Source organism: Typopeltis vanoorti, chromosome 24, assembly GCF_054136105.1.
Source record: "Typopeltis vanoorti isolate ZY-2024b chromosome 24, IOZ_Tvanoo_1.0, whole genome shotgun sequence".
Lineage (NCBI taxonomy): Eukaryota > Metazoa > Arthropoda > Arachnida > Uropygi > Thelyphonidae > Typopeltis > Typopeltis vanoorti.
Genome location: NC_143572.1, coordinates 65,599,214 through 65,625,345, shown reverse-complemented (window position 1 = coordinate 65,625,345; position 26,132 = coordinate 65,599,214). Strand labels below are relative to the sequence as shown.

The 26,132-nt window shown below is 35.8% G+C and overlaps 1 pseudogene; it reads left to right on the top strand.

Moving 5' to 3' along the window:
* The first annotated feature begins 697 nt into the window (after positions 1–697).
* LOC150093354 (acetylcholinesterase pseudogene) lies at positions 698–26,132 on the top strand (annotated as a pseudogene).

Sequence of the window (26,132 nt, the reverse complement as noted above, 5' to 3'; positions counted from 1 at the left end):
TCTGTCTGTCATTAGCCAATATCCATCATCTCATGGTAAAACTTTATGGATCATCCCTTCATCTTATTCTTCAGCAACCTTTTCTTCTCTCGATGTCCATTCATTGCTTAGTTTTGGCCATCCTTCATCTGACACTACTGATACAGCCAATCCATCTCCATTTATATCCATTACAATACTTTACAATATCTCCTACTCCAGTCATCTTTCTCTCTCATTCTATTATTTCTAGGTGCATTCTTTTTGTTATGTGTTGCATTCTTCACACAAAACGAAATATCTGTTTGCTTATGAAGGCTCTAATTATTTCTTCCATTATCTATGTTTATGTTAATTTGTTTTTAAATAAAGAATCACATACGTACTTACATTTTGTGAAATGCACCTAGCATAGATATTGGAAGATTAATTCTGTTCAATAAAAGGGATCAGAAATAATCCACGAAGACGTTCAGAAAAGGATTGCTTTGATCACTTCGATCAGAGGCATATTCTCATCTGAATTAGTTTTAGTATCTCGGATATTATTCTATAATATTCTGTAAGATAACAATACCTAACATAATTTAATGTTTATCTATTTTCAGATTGTTTTCCCTACTCTTGAGGACACCAAACACTTGAGAAAATGAACCCCTCGATGCGATCTTATTTTTGTGACATAAATTGGATTCATTTTATTATATCTTCCACACTGATGATAGCGTATTACTCTCAGATAGTTAGTACAGAACATACTAAAGAAAATCCAATTGTACAAACTGGAAGCGGACCTGTAAAAGGAACACTGATTGAAACGACACAAAAAACAACTGTACAGGCCTTTCTCGGAATACCTTATGCTCGACCACCGCTAGGAAAATATCGCTTCCGTCCACCAGAACCTGTCGATCAATGGACGGAAGTATTAGATGCTTCTGAGAAGCCAGCGAAATGTGTACAGAAGATAGACACAGGAAGTAGGAGACTAAATATGTTATTGAAGTTTTTGTTGCCAAGAAATGACAACGAAGATTGTCTAATATTAAACATCTGGAGACCTGACCCACCTCCAGAAAATGCCGCAGTTCTGATATGGATACACGGAGGGGCATACGAATTCGGATCTTCAAACATGATGATTTATGATCCCAGGGGTTTAGTATCGGAAGAAAAGATCATTGTGGTTACCATTAATTACCGTCTTGGACCTTTGGGGTTTCTTTATCTGAACCATCCAGATGCGCCAGGGAATGCAGGGTTGTTGGACCAAACGATGGCTATTCGATGGGTTCGTGAAAACATTGCCAACTTCGGAGGAGATCCCGAGAGAATCACGCTATTTGGAGAGAGTGCAGGATCTGCATGTGTGAGTGCACATCTTCTGTCATCTCATAGTACGAATTTGTTTAACAGAGCAATCATGCAGAGCGGAATGATCATATCTCCATGGGCGATCCACAACAGAACAAAGAGCTTCGACAATGGGCTTCAATTAGCTAAAGCATTAGAATGTCCTCATGATGAGAATAACGTTGATGCCATTTTGGATTGCCTTCGGAAGAAAGATGCAAAACAGTTAGTCGAAGAAGCAGTCAAATTAAGAGGAAATATCGATACATTTTTTTCTCCGGTGGTTGACAGTAATTTTTTTGCCGAAGATCCGGAAATATCGTTGAAGGACAACCATTTTAAGAACGCCAGCGTTCTTATAGGTACTAATTTAAACGAAGGAACCATCTTTTTTGCGAATATTTTTCCTAAAGTTGAAAAGTACCAATCGCTACCTGAAAATTTTATCTCACGCGATGAGTTTTTGCTTGCTGTAAAGTTGTATTCTCCATATGAACATAATGAAGTTCAGAAATGGATCACTTATCAGTATACTAATTGGATCAACTTTAATTATATTGATTCAATGGATCAACTGATGGGCGATATCCATTTTGTTTGTCCTACGAATTACTTTGTTCAAAGCTACGCAGATGTTGGGAATGATGTCTATTTGTACAGGTTCGATGGTGAATTACAACCTGGATTTTCGTTTAGTGTTCCCAAATGGTACGGATCGACACATACCAGCGAAATTAGTTATGTGTTTGGTTCGTTCCAGACACCAATGTATAGTGATTCTACGGAGGATCACATTGAGCTATCTCGTAGAATGATGAGATATTGGGCCAACTTTGCAAGAACAGGGTAAGTTTTCTTTTAATAATTGCTGAAAATGATGTGGAAAATCAGGTTACGTTTTTTTTTTTTTTTTTTGATGCAGAGTAATGAAACTTACTCCTTGAATTTTTCACTCACATCTGTTCTCTCCTTAGTTATTACTATATTATTATATGGAATCTGCATGGAGTCCGGAGACTCATCGTGGGAGACCCAAAGTATCCATTCCAATCCATTCCACTCATCACCACTTTTCACGCAAAAAAACTGGTCCGCATAATCCTACTAACGACACTGTTATACAACTTTCACGGATAACCCCTAGTTCTCTGACTATTTGTCATATACTAAAATTTTCTTTTGCATCAATTTTATAAATTCGCTTTAATATCTTATAAGTTTTTATAATGTTCCGTATTTTCAGCCCATCAACTAAACTTTGTTACACAGAAATCTTCAACCTGTTTTCATAGAGAACATGCCATAAAACCTGTGAACCAGCTTAGTCACTCGTCTCTGAATATCTTTACCACATTCTGGTAACCAAGAAACCTAGGTTTTACTAAATATTTGCACAGTAGTCAAGATACGGCCGAATCATCACCTTCTAAAGAGGGATAAGAACTTTTTTATATTTACGTTAGCAAGTCTTTCAACATCCAACTAATCCTTTGACCAAAATTTTGCAATATGCCCTCTGAACATCAAGCTCTGTCTACTGTTATTCTCCAATTACCTAGCCTCATCAATTTCCCGAAAACCAATACCATCAATACGATACAACATATGCAACCTTTTCAACCCGAAGTGCATAACTATACATCTTGCAACATTAAATTGGCAATAATCATCCTTTGCGCACAATGCCAATTTATTTAAATCATACTGCAGGATCTCTACATCACCTTTATCAACTATTGCTCTGTGCAGTTTTACTTCATCAGCAAATCATAATCCCCTCTTTAATTTTTTTCCCTATCTCATTGATATACAGTTTAAAGAGTAGTAGCCCTAGTAAAGAACCCTCAGGTACTCCACTAGTCATCCTCATTCTCCTAGATTCCACTCCACTATATACTACTCTTTGGTGTCTATGTACCAGCCAATCCCCTAGTTAAATAGTTACATAACAAAATTTGCATAATGGAACTGGCGTGTACGTCCACAGTGCTAGGCCGCTCGAATAAAATTCTAGTTGCTGACTAGAGGAACCTTTTTTTTTTCTTCAACCTTTTTTGGACCTGTTCCCGAGTTGGTCGATCTCTTGTACCATCAACAGGTTTCTTATCTCGGAAACTAGTGTTTGTAGCGTAAATTCAAGAAAATGGATTGTAGAATGCACACTATTTAAGAGAGTAAACATAGCGTTAAGATTAGGGATCTCAAGATGACTGCCCTTGTCAGACGCCTCCCTTCACCGGATGCCGTGTATAATTAGTGATAGTCTTGGGCCAGCTCTTCTCTGACTGACTACCGGTGGAATTTGAACTACCCCCTCAATCTCTAAAAAGTCAGATAGGACTAAAACGGTGTCGTCTACTCCTAAGGGAAAGAAAAGGCATTAGCAGATATTTTTTTCTAAAAACCATGCAAATCGTCAATGAGAAGATGTCAAAATTACAACAGCCCATTGAAAGGAAATATCTACGAAATGGACTGCTTTGGCATTGCACTAAGCAAATACAAAACTGAAAATCGAAAGAGTTTCCGAATAAAATTCCCGTTATGAAAGTAACTTGTGTAATAACTTGTGGCATAATAAACAATATATTTAAGCCATCCCTAGTACAAAACACACTGGTAGCAGACTATATAATGTCTTGTCAAAACCAACTCTACTATACGGAAGCGAAACATCGACCATAAAAAGAAAAGATGAAAAACGAATTCAAACAGCAGAAATGAAGTTCCTCAGAAAAACAGCTGGATATACCAAGTGGGACCATAAAACAAAGGAAGAAATTTTACAATATAAAATCTGAATATATAACCAATTAATTATTACATAAGACAGTATAAACAAAAATGGATAGAACATTTAAATCGAATGGACAACAGTAGACTATCGAAAATATTATACAGATATAAAATACTCGTAAGTGGAAAAAAGAAGAATTGGAAGACTAAGAAAGAGACCGGAACAAGCCATCTGGCCTAAATTCCATGATAGGGAGAAGCATAAAAAGAAAGTAACTTGTAAAGTTGCATTTTTGTATTTATTTTTATTTTTTGAAATCGTGTTCAATCATCCAATACTAATATTACACATTTCAAAGACCCTGAATGCTCTGTACGCAATTGCTTTCAGAATATTTAGTTACTTTACTAATATTTACTAATACTTGGCATTTAACATGAAATGTCAGTTTTTCTAGTGATAATTACTTTATCTACATTCTAAATAGTTTAATAACGTTTTAATGGTATATTGTTTTGATACTTTGATAATTGCATATTCTATACAATTCGATACAATGATATGCCTATGAAAGAACTTGTCAAACAACTTCTCAGTCTGTAGAAATGGAAAAAAAAAAATAAACAATCCATTTTACCGCTCTTGAAATGCCCCAAACCCACATTAATTCCCACCATTTTTCGTCCCACTATTTTTCTATAGTAAAAAAAATGCCAAAGTTGTAATTATTTTTAAACTATGCTCCTTGTTTTCAGAAATCCAAATATATCGCCCAATGGATCAGAGAAGATTGACATGTGGCCACGTTATACAACAACACGCAAGCAATATTTGATACTTGATACCTCTAGCTCTATTGGAGAAGGATATCATGAGACGAACTGCGCTCTCTGGAGAGAATATGTTCCACAGCTGCTAAAGTGTACCAGTAAAGATTTCGTATCCTCTTCGTCCTCTTCTTTCCATAAGTTTATTCATACACAAACAAGGGACATATCGTTCCAGAGATCTTGGTTGATCTTTCCTACACAGTTTTCAATTTTATTTCAGTGTCCTTCATATGCGTTGTTATTACTGTATTCGATCATCCATTCAGTTTATTCTTATTCGATTTGAAATCAGTGGCTCACTCCTCCTACCAGAATGTACGTAATTTCTTTGGCTTTGATTTCTCATATTTATCCTTCTCAGTATAAATAAATCAATAAATATATAATATTTATTGATTGATTTATCCAATAAATAAATGTGATAACCAAAAAATAAATCAATAAGTAAAATAAAATAAAGCGTGGACTGATATCCGGTCAAGTAAATTCTTGCCTAGATTCCTGCAGAACGAATGGAACAGAATTGAAAAGATGTGTACATCCAAGGAGATTTATTACCGTTCATCCTACAGGTGGTCGTAAATCCATAAAATTGCTAGATTACATTTCGCTGCAAAAGGTACATCTTCACATGATCCTAAGGGTGCACAAACTGTTAAGTTTTTAGATTTGAATGAGTTTTTTAGCTTGAATTTTTACTATCTAATAATATGAGCTTGAAAATCTGCTGCGAAATTTGATACATTACAAACGTATCAATTTCCTAAATACGGAAAAGTATAAAAAAAAAAAAATGCCAATTAAAATATTTTATGCTACCATGTGCTTAACATATTTTAATTTTGCTCCTAATATAAGTCAACTTGGCTTATATTAGAAGCGGTGCTACTCATGCTCAGAATACATACAATTCTAATATGCATGGAATTTATATATAATTATTATTACATGAACCTCCAGGCAGTCCAAGGATTCATCGAGGGAGGATACCTACTCCACAGCTCTCCGTCTCCATCACTCAATCCACCAATTACAACGACTCGCAACTACTTTCATCATCTACGCCAACCAACACCACTATATTTTCAAAGACAATTTCAAACATCCATGCCCACGGCGGGATTCGAATCCGCAACCTTTTGGCTGGAGAGTGGATACGCTAACCACTCGGCCAACCAGGCTGGCAGGCCTTTATATATATATATATAATATATATATGACAGAATGATCATTGACTCGGTTAACATACATAGTTTTATGAAAAATATTGAATGACTAGAACCGAGATTTAATTAAAAAGGTTTTAATATAAACACACTACTAGTTTCGGCCTGTAACAACCTTCTTCAGGTGACATTATGAAAGAAAAAACACTAAACATTGAGGGTTAAAAGACTATGAACAACACAGACAGTCTTTATACATAATTAGCATGAAAACGTTGTAGTTGTATTTGAAGCTGTTCTTTCGTTTGTTGCATTGTTGGGAGAGTGCGTGTTTGCTGCATCACGTGAACGCCAGTACATGATTACAGCTGAATGACTATCTGGGAGGTTGTAGCTTAAGTTGTTATTTAGATGAACAGGATTGAAGATGATTTCTCTAGATTCCACAATTTTTCTCTCTATTTCGTCACTGCAACGGAAGATGTTAGTAGATTTTTCCCAGCAGACTTTGTGACTTTGGTTATCATCATTAGGATTAGCCGAGAAAAGGATATGACTTGATAATGCACTCGATCGCTGTCTCTTGTAAGTAATGTCTCTCATGTGTTCTTCCATACGCATTTCGACAGATTTGTCTGTCTGCCCGAAATAAGGAATATCGCAGTCACATAATATTTTATATACGCCAGGGTATTTGAGTTGATGATGGCAAGGTTTTGGGTGGCTAATTAATTAACGGATCTTTGGAAGTGGAGTGAACAAGGTTCTGATATTGTATTTTCTTAGAACGTTTGCTAATTTGTGTGAAACAGTACTTATGTAAGGAATAGATATATTGCCTTTGAATGTATTTGTTTCTTCTGAGTGAGGTCTAGGAGGATTAAGAAGGAATTTGTCAATGATTTTCTTGGAATATCCATTAACTTCGAAAGAAGTTTTCAGATGGTTTATTTCTGTAAGCAGTTCATTTGGGTCATCAAGAAGAGAACGGGCTCTATGTCCCAAGGTGGAAATTATTCCAAGCTTATGAGGAGGGAAATGATGAGACTGACTGTGCAGATATCTGTTGGTATGTGTGGGCTTTCTATATATCGATATTTTTAGTTTACCAGAAGAGCGAGTCAGTTTGCATCAAGAAAAGGCAAGGAATTATCCGTTTGAAGCTCAGCAGTAAACTTAATACTTTGATGTCGGTTATTGAGATGTTCGAGGAAAACCATAAGGGATTCATGTCCATGGCTCCAAACAATGAAGACATCATCCACATAACGTTTCCAAACTTTAGGTGTTAAAATAAAGGAAGAGATAGTCTTGGTTTCAAAATCCTCTAAGTAAATATTTGCGAGTACAGGGGATGAAGGATTACCCATAATGTCGCCTGAAAAAGGCTGTTACAGGCCGAAACTAGTAGTGTGTTTATATTAAAACCTTTTTACTTAAATCTCGGTTCTAGTCATTTAATTCTAGTCATTTAATTTAATATATATATATATATTAAATATATTATATATATTATATATATATATATATATATATATATATATATATATATATATATATATATATATATATATATATATATATATATATATATATATATATATATATATATATATATATATATATATAAGAAACTTATAAACATCTTTATTAAAAATGAATGAGCAATAAGTTGGCAAAAACACTTTGTTTTTTCCGTAATCAGAGAAAATACACAATTCACAGACAAAAAAATAACACTGGTGGGCGCTAGATGGCGGTGGTGGATGATGACGTTAGTACAGGTAGAGTAATGATAAACCAGTAGACGGTAAGTATATGATGTATAGCGCCCTCCCGCGTTCAGTCCTTGAATTCCTTACCTAAGCTCGTAATAATAATAATAATAATAATAATAATAATAATAAATGCATTTTTAGAGAGCCCAATTTAGAAAAGAAAAAATAATTGAAATAAACTGGTTTTCCAATTTATTTCAATAGTTTAGAAAATTGAAAGTTTTTCTAAACTGTTGTTTAGAAAATTGAAAATCCAAATAATAACAAAAACATAGAGGACACATTAAAATCTCGTACAGATCCATTTTTAAGACAGTAATGTAACACACGATTAATAAAGTTTTGTAGCATACTATTAGATAGTCATGCAATTAATTGTGTAACATTTGTATCACTGCCAGTAGCAGGTTATGATTAAATTTATTAAAATACAAGGAGCCATAATTAAATGTCCCCTATTCAGAGCCTTATGTAGCTCGATTTAACAACCGAAATGTCACCAAATTTGGAACGCAGACTAATCAAGATATGGGAAGAAGGATTCCATGAAAAAAAGTTAAATTCCAAAAATCTCCGATAGGGGAATATGGAGCTGTACAATGTAAAAAGAAAAGGCATTAAAATAGACAGACAAATGAATAACAAAGATTAAACTGAAATGAAAGATTACCTTTATGTGTTGCACTTATGATAACACAGCAATGAAGCATTTACTATCAATTTAATTTAGCAGAGTAATTTCAGTATTACTGTTACTGGAACGTAAGTGTTGTCACGAAAAAATCGAGCACATTGAGTTCCCACATGCGAAAGAAGACCTGGTTCAATGTGGCCACCGTTCTCGTGGATCAGAAATTGCATTCAACACACATCATTCTCAAGAGCAGAACGTAACATGTCTGAAGAAATCTTCGTCAGAGTCCGTGATACGTTGTTCGTTAAGGCTGCCAAGTTTCGAGACACCGCCACGATAGACGTTGACCTTCAGGTAAACCACAAACGAAAATCGCATGGAGTAATATCAGGGGAGCAAGGTGGCCATGCAACTGGAAAGAAGCGACTGATCCCTCTTTCTTCTGTGAAGTGATCCCGTAGAAGCGGCATTGTGAGGGAGGTCCTCCATCTTTCATAAAATTTGTTTCGTCCAGACATTGTCGTTTTGAAGTTGCAGAATGACGAAACTGTTCAGCATATCACGATATTTACGTCCTGTAAGGGAGCAAGTTACTGGTATCGGAGTGAGGTTCTCAAAATTATTGAATCTGCTGTGATACCACACGAAATGGTAATTTTTGGTGAATGTAATGAGAGTTCCTGGAGCGCCCTGGGTGATTTAGAGCCGAAATTTGACAATTTTGGGTATGTACAGTCCCGTTAAAATAAAACCGGCCTCATCTCCCAACAGAAGTTTTTAAGGCCAAGTATCGTCGACTTGCAGCCTGACCAGAAACGTCAAAGCAAATGTCAGTCGCTTATCATAATCATTGTGTATCAGCTGCTGTACGTGGCTGATGTTGTATGCATAAATTGTAATAATTTTGCGAAGACTTTCCATTTCGTGTGATCTGTGGACCATCGCGACAGAAGCTTCTTCAATTACCTGTGATGGCACTGGTTTCCGTCTTCTACCAGGTCCAACTTCCAAAGATTCCATTTTTCAAACTTTCGAAAATGCCATCGATCTAACTGCGTTAGCTGACAGAGGACCTTTACACAAGTTCTGGGGAGTTCTAAGCTCACGAAGAGCAGCTGATGCATTGCACTCGTTCAGGTAAAATAACTTTAGATGTAACGCGTACGATAAGGTAAAGTGACGCACAAGTTGAACGCGACTATCAATAGGACTGCGTTTGTGAAGGTTTCTTGTTTCTTTATAGCTCTTATGATGACAGCAAAGTATATAATCAACTTCATTTTCCCGTGCTACAACAGCGTCATATTACCCCTATCGGCGGCTTTTCGAAGTTTTTTTTTTTTTTCTCGAATTCCTTCTTCCCATGTCTTGATTAGTCTCCCTACCAAATTTGATGACATTCCGGTTGTTAGATCGAGTTACGTAATGCTCTGAATAGGGGAAGTTTAATTATGGCCACCCATATATTATATACCGTATATATATATATATATATATATATATATACAGGCTCAAAAGATGCAAGATACAGTCTTAAATCCGGACTTGCATTGAGCTTGTTGTGGTATTTATTTTTTAAGACGGCAGAAGAAAAAACTCTCTCCACTAGTTCAGTATTAGTAAATGGCAAGAGGTATCTGAGTGCCTTCTCACTGAGCTGTTCGTTAGCGTCACTCAAAGTTAACATTTATTGTTCCATAACTAGCGTTTTGTTTTCTTTACTCGTTTTTCCGCCATTACTGATTATTTTTCGTGTACCCCTGAACGGCCCAGGACGTACCCACGGGGATGCGCGTACCACCTAGTTGAGAACCGATGCCCTAATCTATTGTTAGAGTTCATCGATGACAAATAAATAAATTATTTTAATTCTTCATTTAATTATTCGCAGGACATGTCTGCTAACAATAGTTGATACAAGGAATCGAAACCAATATTCACAGAAAATGTGGAAACATAGCTGCCAACTATACCCGTAAGTCAGGAATTTTCTTTCAGGCTATTCTAAATTGCACATTTTATTGGTTGTAGAAATTAAGATCTTTATACGTGTTTAAAAAAAATCATAATAGTTGTAGTAACCATTCTAAAAAATTAGTTGACCGCTTCTTCTTAACCAGCTGTCCTTTCAGATATATTAAATGTTAGTTCTTTGTCACTCAGATTATAATCCTTTTCAGTTTTCCTTAATACAGAACGTCATTCACTCAACCTGTCTCAGTTTTGTGTTCTTTTGCATTACAGTAGCACCGAATGCGATGATCCTACCGATTATCACTTCTTTAGTTAATTACATTATGATTTCCATTCTCCCGATCCCAATCCGTGCTCCTTCTGAATAACTGACACAGTCCTTGCTGAATGAGGACCTTTATAACTCATGAAACACAATTTTGTATTACTGTTCAAGCTTTGATTCTACACAAGCGTGTAAAGGCAGTCCGAAAAAGATTATATATCACAAGTGACTCAAAACCAAATCTATAGCTTGGCGAACTCATTCGCAAATACCGAAGGCTACTGTCATGTAGTGTTGTTGCTTGCCAATGGTTAAAAAGCCATTGTCGAGCAACATCGCTCTATGGAAATCCATACAGCGATCCAAGATGAAGTTTAGCTTAGGTTCGTAGAGCATGCATCATACAGTTTTGATCAATTTGTATTTGTTGGACTATCACCTATTATGTGCTAGCATTTTTGTGAGGGAGCTATGATATGAAAGAGGCTATGCTTAACCAAGTGGTTGAAATTGGGGTCAAAGCAACTAAGGCTCTGAGGAGAGTATACCGTACTTGTTAAATGCGTGTGTTCTGTGACCGATATGCTTGTTTTATGAGATAAATATTAACCACTCATCAAGAGACCCGCTAACTCGGGTTTAGTTGAAAAGTCAGGTTTTGTGTCCTAGATAGGAATCATCCGAAGTCATTCAAATCATCATATCGTTATCTTCCCTTCAGTGTTACACTCAACAGTCTGCATGACGTAGTAACTTTAGTTATCAGAAACCTAATACTGCTTTGTATATATATATATATATATATATACATACGGTATATAATATATGGGTGGCCATAATTAAACTTCCCCTATTCAGAGCATTACGTAACTCGATCTAACAACCGGAATGTCATCAAATTTGGTAGGGAGACTAATCAAGACATGGGAAGAAGGAACTCGAGAAAAAAAAAAAAAACTTCGAAAAGCCGCCGATAGGGGTAATATGACGCTGTTGTAGCACGGGAAAATGAAGTTGATTATATACTTTGCTGTCATCAAAATGAAAAAAATATCTTAGCTGAGATATTACATTCACTCAATTCACTCAATTTTCGTATTACAGTCAAAGCTTCAGTTGCTTTGGCTGTAATACGAAACAAAACCTCTCCTCTATAACATGATGTGACACGGGATTTGTTATTGGCACGAGATATTTGAGAATCTATTTGCATAGAATGACTAGTCAAAATTGAGATTTGAGAATTGCTGACTCAGTTTTCGCACTGACTCTGGCTAGTTCGTTTAAATAGTTGTTTTTTTCGTAGATTGTAACTTCCGACACACACCCAGGAATTAAAGTACATTCGGTTGGGTATCAGTTAAGCCAAAGCTTCTTAAACTGTGGGTCGCGACCTCATATGGGGTCGCGTAACTGAATATGGGGGGTAGCGAAAAATTTGTCAACAGTAAAAGGTTTCTGAACGCGCAACGACCATAAATTAATTCAAAATCAAACGCGTAATGAATCCGAGGCAGCGCTCGCTCGCGTTGCATCGCGCGACTTCACTGGAGCCTTGGTTCTGAACACACAACGCCAACGAACGCTTACAGAAACAACTCGGCTCAGATTCGAGACTATTTGCATGCTGTTATGAATTGCAGTGTTTTACTGTACATATGAAGTTTTCAGTTCTTACAGAAACATTCATAACGTCATAACCGAAAAAATTTTTTTTTTTCAATTATGGATAAGTGACTAAATTTGGCCACTCATCCATCAGGTAACAATACTGATGACAATGCGGCAGAGTCTTCGCTATCAGGTTGTAGTACACCGAAATTGGCAAGAAAAAGCAAATACGACGAATCATTTTTGCAATATGGATTTACTGCTAATAATCATGATGGTGTTGAAATACCTCTTTGCTTAATTTGTAATGAAGTTTGCTGCAAAGAGCATGAAACCAGCCAAACTAAAACGACATCTTAATACCAAGCATGCAGCGTACTGCAATGAACCAAAGGAATATTTTGAACTACTTTTAAAATCTTCAAATAAAGAAAGAGAATGTTTTGAGAAATTTGTTACTGTCAACGAAAATGATTTAACTGCATCTTAAGAAACTTATTTAATTGCAAAAAATAAAAAGCCCTCCGCGATAGGAGAAGATCTCGTGTTACCTACCGCTATTAAAATGTCAGAAACAGTTCATGGGAAAACGTATAGGGAAGAAATTCGTAAAATTCCTTTATAGAATGATACTGTTTTCAAAAGAATTTCTGAAATTAGTAATGACCAATTCCAACAGCTTATTACCAGGTTTAAGGACAGCCCAAAGTTTGCAATTCAGTTAGATGAAACAACTGATATTTCTAACGTGGCACAGTTTGTTACTTTATGTAAGATATGTTTTTGAAGGAAGCCTACATTTGGAGTTATCGTTTTGTCTCCTTTTGGAAGGGCACACAAGAGGAGAAAATATATATCTTAAAGTCGACGAATTTTTCATAAATAAAGATTTAAGCGGAAAAATTGAGTTGGAGTCTGTACAGACGGTGCTGGAGCAATGATGGGTGAGAATATCGGATTTGTAGCAAACGTTAAAGCTGGTGGCAATGAACACATCACTTTTACTCACTGCATGATCCATCAGGAGGCACTCGTAGCCAAAAAATATCACCCGAGTTAGATGTTGTGTTTCGCGAAGGTGGATTGAAGAGGGCGAAGTTTAAACAGATTATTGAAATTGAAAGATGGAATTGTTATATTTTTGACTGAGCAGAAATCCGATTTTGTTAATTACTTTCATAGACATGGCTCTGAAAAGTGCCTAGAGACCCAGTTTCAGAAACATTTCCCTTCAAATTTTGATTCTAAAAAACTAAGTTTGGCTCATAAACCATACTTAATTGAAATCAAAAACGTCAGTCATCTGCCATTAAAAGTTCAAGAAGAATTTGATGAGTTATTAAGCGACACAGGTTTAAAACTTGAGTTTCATAAAAAATCTTTAAATGAATTTTGGTTTGGGATTAGGACAGAATTTCCAACAATTTTTGAAATGGCCCTAAACATACTTCTGCAATTTTGTACTACGTATTTATGCGTAGCGGCGTTCTCAGCATTAACGATTATAAAATCAAAATATCGATCAACTCTAAAAACATCGAAGATGCTCTACGTCCTGCTGTATCAAATATTTAGCCAAGATTTAATTCTTTATGTAAAAAAAAAAAAAAAAAAAAAAAAAAAAAAAAAAAAAAAAAAAAGATATCCATCTCATTAGTATTCAAATTTGCTTTCGTCTTTAATAAATGGTAAAATTATACGAATACTAAAGTATTGTTTTAAAATAAATTTCTTTATGATTTGTTATCAGTAAATATTTGATAATTAGTAAACCTAATTTATATACCTGCATCCTCTGTCCAAAAAAAAATCCGAACTTTTCGAAAATAGAAGAAACTAGTGGCGCCTCCTGTTGTATCTTTTTGTTGTCAAAATCGGCAATCTTCATTAGTGTTGTATCAACTGTTTATGACATTTGTTTCACCAGAAGCCGAGTTATAGTGCCAAGAATGACAGTGTATTTTGACGAACGGTCGGTCATCACGATATTCATGCTGTGCGCGACGAATTCTCGCTATCAATCGCTTCAAAATTTTGAGATAAAACTCACCATTGACTGTTTGATCAGGCGGAAAATTCTTTGTGGATAATGTCCTTCGAATCGTAGAAACAATTTAGAATTGTTTTTACTTTTGACTTCTCCAAGAGACTTTTTTTCGGATGTCCCTCTTCTGATGGTCTCCACTCAGCACTCTGGCGCTTTGTTTCGGACTCATACCCAAAACACCACGTTTCTTCAACGGCAACGATCGTTTCAAGTCCTTACGAGCGGTTTTAATGAGTTCCGTGTAGTGTTCAATTCGATACATTTTTTGGTCGTCGGTCAACTTGTGGGGAACAAATCGCGAATTCAATTTACGAAGGCCCAAACTCTCGGTGAAAATGTTGTGCACAGTTCATTTTGGAATTCTCAATTCTTCTTCAATCAATCTCACTGACGATTTCGGGTTTTCTTTGATGAAATCACGCACTTTTAGGATGTTAACTTCGCTCAGTTTAGTTTTTGGAGGGCCCGGATTTTCGTCGTCCTCAAGCGTCTCATGACCACTTTGAAGTCGCTTAAACTACTCGTAAACTTAAGTACGGGATAAGCATTCATCACCCTATGCTTTTTGAAGCATTTGATGCATTTAGGTAAATCTTTTACCAAGTTCAACGCAAAAGTCAGTCGCTGATCTTGGTTTGAAACTCATTTTCCGACCGTTCGTCAAAACACACTGTCACTACCTTGGCACTATAACTCCGCTTCTAATGAAACAAATGTCATAAACAGTCGACACAATACTAATGAAGGTTGCCGCTTTCGACAACAAAAAGATACAACAGGCGGCGCCACTAGTCTCTTCTATTTTCGAAAATTTCGGTTTTTATTTTTTATTTTTTTTTTTTGGACAGAGGGTGTATATACACAGGGTCGCGTAAAAATTTCTCGGGCGAAAAGGGGTCGTGAGTGGAGAAAGTTTAAGAAGCCCTGAGTTAGGCGATCAAATCTTGACAAACGAACTAAACTGATTTGCTTAAACCGATAACTGGTGTCACAGTTCACTTCATCTCTTTGGTAACATTTACACTGTGAACACCTTTGGATCAACTGGCATTTCAAACAACTTTTTCTTTTTTTATTATTATTTTTTTAAATGAAATCTTTCGATAATGCTTATTGCAAAACAGTTATGTAGTAGATTATAGTTTGTACTGCGAGTGACGACACATCAAACAATAAGTGATGTGCAGTAGTGAGGTAAATATAGCAGTGGATTTGTTGGTGCACCGAATGTATGAAAGGAAAAATGACGCTTGGCTCATTAATTCAAGAAAATTAAGGTAATCATCTCAAAAAGTCTAGTTGTCTAGAGGGAAAAGGTTTGTGAAATTACTGACAAATATGATGGCCTCGCTTATTGGAGGCACGCCAAAAAAAAAAATTAATGTGAGCTTAACCAAGGTTATGTGTTATGGCTCAAGGTTAATGCTAGTGATTAGTGTACCCGCTCTCTAACAGGTTGAGGGTTTGAATCCCACCGCTAACAATGGATGTTTATGATTGTCTTCAGATAGATGAGCCCGGTGTCAGATCATGGCCCCGCTTAATGGAGGCCTGAAGTGGATTAAAAAGTTCCATGTTTGCTCTCTAGAGGTTGGTTTCCGAACTATGAAAAAAAATTCAGAAAATCTATAAAAATCAATGAAAAATAGAAAAAAAATCCTCCGGGTACCCACGATACATACGTAATATAGGTTTACAGAAAAGAAAAAAAAAACTTTTGTAGGCGGGATAGCAGTATAGGATATAGGCTGACAAATCACTAAATGGAAGTTGGAAAAGGGGAAAAATGGTTAATATTATATTAAATATCTGCAGTTTACGTATCAGGAAATCATTAGAATGGGTTGTTCTAAACGAATAGCCAGTGGATGGAAAGAACAAATGGGGTATTATATGAGCTTATAGTTGAGCTGCGATGTATGGTGACTAGTTCAACATGAATCAAAATGCTTTTAGAAGAGAATGGATAATTTGTGGCTACGAGTGTGATGAATAGTCACTAAGTATAGAGAATTAATACAACAGAAAGTGAATGTTTATGTTAAAAAGGGAGTAAGTGAGAGTTGAGTCAAGAACTGTGTTCAATATTGAATATTGAAGTTACTTGAAGAATAGGAATAGCGATTTATCCGGGTTTGTAGATTATCAATGGAAGAGTGAGAAAACAAAAAAAAAAAGTTTATTTTTAGTTTTTCTTTTGTGAGGAGTCAAACAGGATTGAGTTCTGTTGTATTGATGCTGAAAATGGTATTAGATATCCAATGAAGAATCTCAATATTCTTAATTAAGTTTTGCGGAGGCAGATATTTGAGAAGTTTTGTTCACTTGCATAGTTAAACTTTTGTCAAATAACAAAGAGGAGGGGAAACATATTGTCAAAATCTAAACTGAGCGATGAAGCGCTCCTCCATTTTTTTCAAACGAATCCAGCTGCTTCAATAAACGGGCCAGAAGATGTTATGTTCTTTGTGCCAGTCTACATCTAACGTTTTAAAGATGTCAAAAGTTGTCATAAATTTCTGCCAAAGTTTTTCATGAGATTCGTCCGAAGGTAGGCTACGTTAATAAGAAGATTACCGTTGTTAGGTAGGTTAAATTAATAAGGAGGTAAATCAATAAGATTATCATCGACGGACTCATTGCAATGATGACATATTAATTACGAGTTTTCTAGATATGAAAATGTTTTTCCATTTATTTTAGAATAAACTGAAAATAGGAGCAACGTGAGGGTAAAAGGACAGTAAAGATCTGTGTCCCTTCTTTAAAAAAAAAAAAAAAAAAAAAAAAAAAAGATATAAGGGCTAATTTCCAGTGTCCATATTCCAGTGGAACAGAAGGATAAGAAAACTACGGAAACTCTACAAAAATGAGCAGGCAATATTTTATTTTATTTTATTATTATTTTTTTTTTTGATGATAAGATTACAAACACAGATCCAACCAAGAAGGTACTATCGTATATAAGTAAATCGATCATTCTACTTGGTATTCATATAATGTCACAGTATAGAAGGTCCAAAGCGGTTGCTTGAATATTGCTATACGAAAGGAGAAATCAACACTTGAGATATTAATGTAAAGAGCAAATTACATTAACAACATGGAATGATGATTGAAGAGGAACGATTGAGTGTGAACTGAACAAGTTAGGGTTACCTGGTATTCTTGTAAGCATGAAAATACAGTAATTTCAAAGTGTTCACTGGTAACGACATACGCGTTGAGCACTTCTACTTGCTGAATCAATTGAGAAATATAGGGCAGTTGCGAAAAATCAGTATTTTAACTAAAGAAATTGAATCTTGTGGAATAGTTAGCAGAAGTAAGTGAATGACAGAGGCAATAAATGGATTTCTTAGATTGAGATAAACAGCATTTTATCCAAAGCAGATGTAGAAACCTAAAAAGACCTACTTCACTTCGGTCCTAGATATTTTCTCTAGCCCAATGATTTGATGAATTTTGACTAGGGTATATCCAAGACGTAATAATAATGTCTTCCAGGTAAAGGTGTAAGCAAGGTATTTGATTACTTCAGGCAGACTTCACTCCAATTGACATTCATCAAGTCCAAGCTGAATTTGTTTGGCTTAAGTATCGTTTTTCATCAACGTTTTGAATTTCCATTGTTTAGAGTTTAGGCGCTCTAAACATTCCTCAGGTATGTGTTTAGATTGCCTATTTTCAGGTTACATCAATACATTAATACTGAAACATTTCGTGGAACAATAAATTCGCATTTAATTTGAAGCGCTTGGCAGAACAATCGATTAATACTGAACGAATAATAGAACAATAACACCGAAATAAACGATAGAAGAATAATACTGAAACCATTTTTAGAACAATAAATTAATATTGAAACAAATGATAAAACGATAGATTCATGTTGAATTAAAGTGATGGAGTAATAGATCTAAACGGCAGCAGCTTGTCCCAATGGTAGCCGAGCCTTTTGATATTTCCCCAAAGCAATTGATCGTAACTTATACCCAATACTATTCCCACCAGTATCATACCCAGATGGCTGTGTTACATCATCACCTACAGAAAAAGTCAGTCTTCTGGCTTCACACTTTGCTTCCAATGCATGCATAACTGCCAATGGCAAATTCCCCCATCCATTCCAGATGCCCAACATACAATGTCCCCTACATCCTTTTGCTAGAAAGATAGAAAAACACTGTCCAAATTAGACACAAAAAAGTCTCCTGTCCCTGATGGCATTCCTCCAATTTCCTTTAAAGTTTGTGCAACAGAACTGACTCCTATCCTGTATTGCCTGTATATACTCTCTTGCTCTACTGGCGTTTATCTCACAACCTGGAAATTAGCCTATATTCAACCCATTCCCAAGAATGGCGCAAGTCACTGCTGTCCAACTACCATCCTATCTCGCTTACCTCAGTCCTGTCTAAAGTAATGGAAAAAAAGCATCAATTCCCAATTCTTATATTACCTTGAAGGCATCCACTAATAAAACCGCCAGTATGGATTCCGTTGCTTCCAATCAACGGAAGATCTGCTCACATATGTCACTCATCTCTGGACAAGTGCCATGGAGAAGTTTGGCGAATCTCAAGCGGTGCACTTGATATCTCCAAAGCTTTTGACCGGGTCTGCACAAAGGCTTACTGAGCAAACTACGATCATGTGGTCTGTCCCAAGACTTCCGTACTTGGATTGCCAGCTTTCTGTCTGGACGCACACTATGTGTGATGGTGGGTGGTTCCTTATCTTCTCTCCAGGGTTCCACAAAGTTTTGTCCTCTCAAAAATCCTCTTTCTCTGCATGACCTACTTCAGTGGACCTCTCACCCAATACACAGTTTTACAGATGACAGCACATTGCATTCCTGCCTTTCATTTGATGAACCTTACCCTAAAAAACTCACCTCAATCTACAGGACATCAACCACCGCTTTCAATTCTGATCTCCGAGCCATCCTCAAATGGAGTTCAGATAACCTCGTCAATTTCAATGCTAATAAATCCCAGTTCTGTCTTATTTCTCATAAAAAAAAAAACATTTTTTCCAGTATTATTTTTTGACAATACCCAAGTTCCCAGATAATTTGAGATTTCACTTCTTGGAATTAACTTCAAACTTCTCCTGCCATAAACACATGGCATCGCAACCATTGCATCCTCAGCTTCAAAAAAAAAAAAAAAAAAAAAAAAAACTAGGAGTTCTCTTCGCTCAAGACGTTACTTCACCTCTGAACAGCTATTAACCTTATATAAATCACAAATCCGCCAGCTATCGAATACTGCTCTCACATTTGGAATGGCCCCGCAATATGTATATTTTACTCGTACAAGTATTTACATGGAAAATGTTTTCATCTGAAATAACATCAATAATCTCTCCTCTCAGTACTAAGCTCGTTGGAACACGTGCAGCTACTGCTCAACATCCCTTCACAGTGCACCTTGAAATCCACAGAAGTTTCTTTTCTTTTCCTTCATCCCTGCAATTGCTGTGTTGTGGAACAGCCTTCCCCTGTTGTGTTTCCCAAGAAATACAATAGAACAGTGGTTCTCAACTTTTTTCCACTTGTGTACCCCTTTTAAACCCATTTCTATAAATTGTACCCCTTGATTTTAAAATAGCTGTTTTTAAATACTGACATTTATTGTTCCAAAACTAACGTTTTGCATTTTGTTTACTTTACTTGTTTTACCGCCATTACTGACTATTTTTCGTGGATCCCTGAACGGCCAGCACCACGTACTCCCTGGGGTAAGCGTACCACCGGTTAGGAACCGATGCAATACAATATAAGAACATGTTACCTTCATAACTCTGCTACTTGTATGTTCTTTATTGTGGTTATATCAGTTGCTTCGATATCATTTTTGTTCTACGTGTTTACTGGAAGGTGACAAACTCTATTTAAAAGAGAAGGTATTTTAGCTCTTTTACGCGTGTGATTTCCCAGTAATGATAAATATTGTACACTGGTATGAGTGGCACTCGTATGTTGGACTATATAGTATTAAGGATGTAGTGCAGATTCCTCTTGGGTTATTTATGATTAGCATCTGCGTTTTCGTATTATTTATTATAATTGGATTGTGACAGAAGCAAGGCGTAATTCTTTTAAGTCCTGTTGTAGTTTGGAGAGAGAAGTGCTAAGGTATGTGTGGATTGCCAGTACAGCGGTTAATTTGGCTGTTCAATAAGTAATAAGATTAATTTTACTGTGGCGAAACCACTCATCCACAATATTAATTTCTGTGGAATAAAGAAATGTTGCTGTCTGTATTAACAAAAGAGGTTGATAGATGGCGTATACGGGCTGATGTGCCAGAGTGTCACGTGACTAAACGCAAGCATGTTTCGGCGCGCCTACGAGGCGCGACCAGTCTTCGAAATGGAAGCGTCCTTGGAACAGCGTTATGCGATTAAATTTTGTGTGCGTTTGCAAAAATCGGCATCGGACACTTTTAACATGATACGCGAAGGTTATCACGATGAAGCAATGTCGAGGCCAAGTGTTTTTCGCTGGCATAAAACTTTTAAGGAAGGAAGGCAAAATGTGGAAGATCTTGAACGTGAGGTAATACCTTCAACGTCCATCACAGAGACAATGATCAACACAGCAGCGATTGTCATCAAGCACATCAAAAGGAAGCGTCCATTGCTGAAGAATGGCTTCTTATCGCACCACGATAATGCAAGGCCACATATTGCTGGTTGTGTAGTGGACGTTTTGCAGAAGAACAACACAGATATCCTACCACACCCTCCATACAGTCCTCATCTCGCACCGTGCGATTTCTGGCTGTTTCCTCAGGTCAAGAAACTATTAAGAGGCCGCCATTTCGAAAGCAACAAAGCATGTGTAAAAGCTGCGGAGGCGGGTTTGAAAGAACTTGATATATGATTTTTGTTTATTTTTGTAATTTCTGAACTGTCTGAGAGATAATTTCTAAGCTCCAGTTAATATAGGATACAGGAATAATACAGGAATAACAACAGATTAATATGGAAGCATATTAGGATTAACAGAAGAATAATAGATACAAGAATTACAACATTACAATATTATATCAAAAGATTACAAGATGGAAAACAAATTAGATCTCGCTATACGTCAAATTTTCCAACTGCTGTACAATATTAACGTAAGAAAATAGTACAACAAAATTATGCGACCACAGATACGAGACTCCTCGACACTTCTACGCATGTCAGAAGAAGGCGAATCCATTCCGATAATAGGGCAATCATTTCGTTTCATGGAATGAATGTTTATTATTATCGGTCGAAAAATTAGCTTCCCTTTTATGAAAATTCTAGTTTTTAAACTGGTAACAATTTTTCTTGTACAACAGTTGGAAAATTTTACGTATAAATCACGTGATTTCGCGTGTTGCTAAAGAAATCGTATATCGCCTTATTCCTTTTTCCCCTTCAACATGAATTGACTCTTCTTGGCACATTGCCAGCTGCGGGTCTAGCATCTGTGGTCGAACAGCAGATTACGTATCAGGAACAATACATTACAATAGCTTTGCATAGAAATAACAATAAAACAACAGACTAATGTATAGTAGGTATGCAACCACAACCACGATTGAATATAACTGCAATCGACTTACACCATATTACCTGATATGTCCATTACCTTGCAGAGCTACAAAAAATAATCTATTTCCTTCTTTTTGCCAATTATACAGCGTATAATAACAGACATCATTCAATAACCATGACGGTTGCCTTTCTGTAAAAAAATAGGGCTAATTATTTTGAATAAATAATGAATCATGTCGGATACTTGTAAATGAAATAGATGAAAGTTATTTGTCTTTCGTGTTGAAACACCGTCATCAATGAACTTGTATTTTCCGCATATTTTTTGGATTGCTGGTCATTTTATTATGAAACTGTCATACTTTCAACAGACACGTCATCTCATATGAGGAAGCCTATATTCACATGTTGAAATAAACAAAAATATTTCCTCTTCGTTCATATTTGACTCTAAATGATCAAAAACGTATGCTCTTCATAATGCTATTATTTTAAAGAAGTAGGAATCTTCCTCATAGAGCCAGTTTTCAGCCTTGAACAGTTTATGTTGCTTTGTCCGGAACAAAGAAATATGGATGAAGCGTATCGTTGCAACACTAGAAAATAACTTCAAATTGAGAAAGAGTCGGATTCAAACCAAGTTTTACAAGGATGTAATCAGAAACGCAAAAGCAATCGTTTTATTCAAATTAAGTGGATATTAAATCCAACATTATTTCAAAGCCGAATAAACAGGCAATCATTTTATATTGAAAAGGTGGAATGGTACAGATATATGAAATCTGCCTCTGTTAAAGGAAAGCACTCGCAAGTAAATGTGTAAGTAACTCGATTCTTTAAAATATTACCATTTTATTGAAGTTTCTTATTTGTCTGCCTTCAACCAAGGATGGTAATTCTATAATACTTCATATACCCATATGCCATGTTAAGTGCGAGCTAAGGATATTTTTTGTTATTATTATAATGAGTATTATTTGCATTTTATTTATTTATTTTAATTGCATTCGATTAAAATAAGAAATTTAATTTTTAATAATTTTAATTTATTTTTACACAGTCCGGATATCTTTCTCTTAATAACTAAACGCAAAACTTTTTCAAACCGCCAGTAAGAGGGACATTGGTCTCACACTGAGTGATAAAATTTATCTCAAGCCTAAAGACAGTCACAAAAACATCCATGTCGGAATGCGATCTCGAAGCATTTCCATCGAAGAGCGAGAATGTTAACCACTTGCCCAATCAGGCCGGCGTAAGATCACTTGATAAAAGACTCAATGTTCTATACTAGGAATTTATTTATTTTATATTTTGTTCTTCATTGTCTTTCTCCTTGGATTCTGCTAAAACGAGTCGCAACATAACATGTATCACGATAAAGTCACATTGTAAAATCCTGAAACTAATTCCTTGTAATTTCAGGATTTGACAGGCTAGTGAATTTCAAAAAATGAAACGAATACCGTCAGGAATAATTATATTAATTTATTTTTGTATAATATTTACTTTCTAGTACGCGAAGAATCTTTATCAGAGCTTTTCAACTAAGAGTAATGAGCCAATCACAAGCGGTGGCAAAATGGATTTTTTCCTCCGGAAACTCTGGTTTTTCATCAGGCAAACCGACCAAGAGAACAGGCGCAATTTACGTAGAAAGTATGTTTATATGAACGGGACCAACCACCTTATCCTGGAATCATGGGTAAGAAATCCAAGGAAACCCTAGACAGTTATGGGCGCTTCAGGGCTCTTCAAGAACGATAAAAGAAGAACAACATGCCCATCTAAAGAATAAAATGTTGCCTGTTCTTCTTCTTCACAATGCTACAACTCATACATCAATTCTCTCTCTTCCCTTCTTATTTCCCTTTCAGTTTTTTCGCGACATGGAAGATACTTTGGTTAGTTCCTTCAAAAGATGTCTTTGTGAAATCAATGCCAAGATTAATCACAGAGTTTTTAAATCTAAAGCAGAAGATTTCGATCTTCCTTTGAATCACAGTCTCCTTTTTTTGTTCTCCTGCAGGAAATATACACGAAACTGACGTAAGATGATTCGATTATCAATTTTACAAATTTTGTAAAAAAAACCCTTTTTTCTTACAAATTTTGAATGTGTGTCTGTGCGGCGACGTTGTAGTATCTATTCGTGCTCTTTAAAGTACGACAAATACCTATATGCAGACTTGTGGTGTAAAGGAAATACCACATAATGACAGAATCATGATAATAAAAAAACCAATGTTAAATAATCTGCATGTGAGAAAGAGAGAGAGAGAGAGAGAGAGAGAGAGATTATATGGAACTTAATCCACGGTTCCTAAATTCCATCCATCTATTCATTGAACATCATATGCTATATGGTCACTCCGTTTCTCGGTGATGTTCCACACGACTCCGCATCAGGTGGTCTTGTCGTATGCTTTTCTCAAAGCTTCCCCTCTCTGAAGATCAATCACTTCAGGTACACCATCTAACTAAGGGTCTATCCCTTCCTCTCTTTCCAAGAACTTTATACCTCCTATTACAGTTTTGAAAAGTCCTCCTTCCATCCTTTCAATATGTTCAGATTATTTCAACTTTCTTCTGTCAATATCCTTAAGAAGTCATAAAGTTCAACAAAGATTCTAGCACCTATCCATTTATCCTTCTTTCAGTATGTGATATCTTCATCAAATTATAATTCGGAGAGAAGAAATAAAATGGAAACTGAAATGTCTCAGAAATGCTATTCAACTTCATCATTTTCGTTTACTTTTCGTTCTACTAATTTTATTTTTAATTCTTGAACTAAAACCTGTTTCGAATCTCTGTTTTGATTTGTATGAATTTTCGGAACTGAAATCCTACTACCTCGATATGCAATGAAATTTAAATATCTTAATTTGAATAGCTAAAAATTATCCGAGAGTTATTTACTACAGTAATGATAAAGAATAAAATTGCTGCATTGGTTTATTCTGCAAACATTTCTATATCATGTTTTTATAATTATCGCTAATTAATTTTCGATTACCTCACCTAAACGTATTTAAAAATAGTTTTTGTTTTACCCAGAATAACAATAAGAAAGAATAACAATAACAATTAGAATGAGTTGGCATTTTATCTTTTATCCTAATGGGCATCATACGATGTATGTTGCAAACACGGATCCATAAGAACCCCAAATGATTACATATGCACGTTATTATTGGTATGGATATGAGGACAGCACTTCGAGATGAAAACATTACACATTTGGGATCATATTGATGGTATTAGTTTACAGGAAATCGATGAAGTTAGGAATCTGGGATTGAGGGTGGATGGAGATTTGAAATTCTGAGCACATACTTCAAGAGTTGACAAAATAGCTCAGAAGATTACATGGATGCTGAAAAGGACACAGACAACTAAAGATAGGGAGGTTATTATCATCCCTCTTTATAAGGCCATTATTCGCCCATATGTTGAATACCGTTCGCAGATTTGGACACCTGCATTTCTTGGAATGTGATCCTATACGATTGACAGAAGAAATATTTCAATACATGGGGAGCAGGGATGGGGTAAACAAGGAGTCATCACGTTTGGAAGTTGTCTAAGAATATGGATAGTAAGAGTTGCAGACTAGGTTCTTTACTTGGAGAGTGATGAATGAGTACAATGGTTTGCTATAGATGGTTGTGAGCGCTCCAACAGTGAACAGGTTTAAAGAAATGCATGATAGGTATTCTGTCAATGGATAGGGTAGGTGTCCCACCATGAGTCTTTTGACTCATTGCAGTGCCAATGTAAAAAATAATAATGAATTATTTACTACATCAATTCTCGTACATGAAATTGATATATTAAATAATAATTGTGCATATCAAAACGAAAGACTTACGACAAAATATGAAACAAATACATTATTCTTTTAAAAATGAATTTCTTTTCATTTACAGGAATTTATTCATCTCTTAAAATGGATGCCGCACATAGATTTTGTTTCTTTCATGTGAAGTGGAAGCATTCCATGATTCAAGCAACAGTTGCAATCTACTTCACTCTACTGATTAATATTGGACACACTAAGCCAGATGATCTGTTTGTAGAAACCTCCAAAGGACCAATGAAAGGAAAAATTATTAACACAACAGAAGGGAAATTAGTGGAAGCTTTTTTGGGTATACCATACGCCAAACCTCTTATTGGAAAATATCGATTTCGTGCTCCAGAACCCAATTGA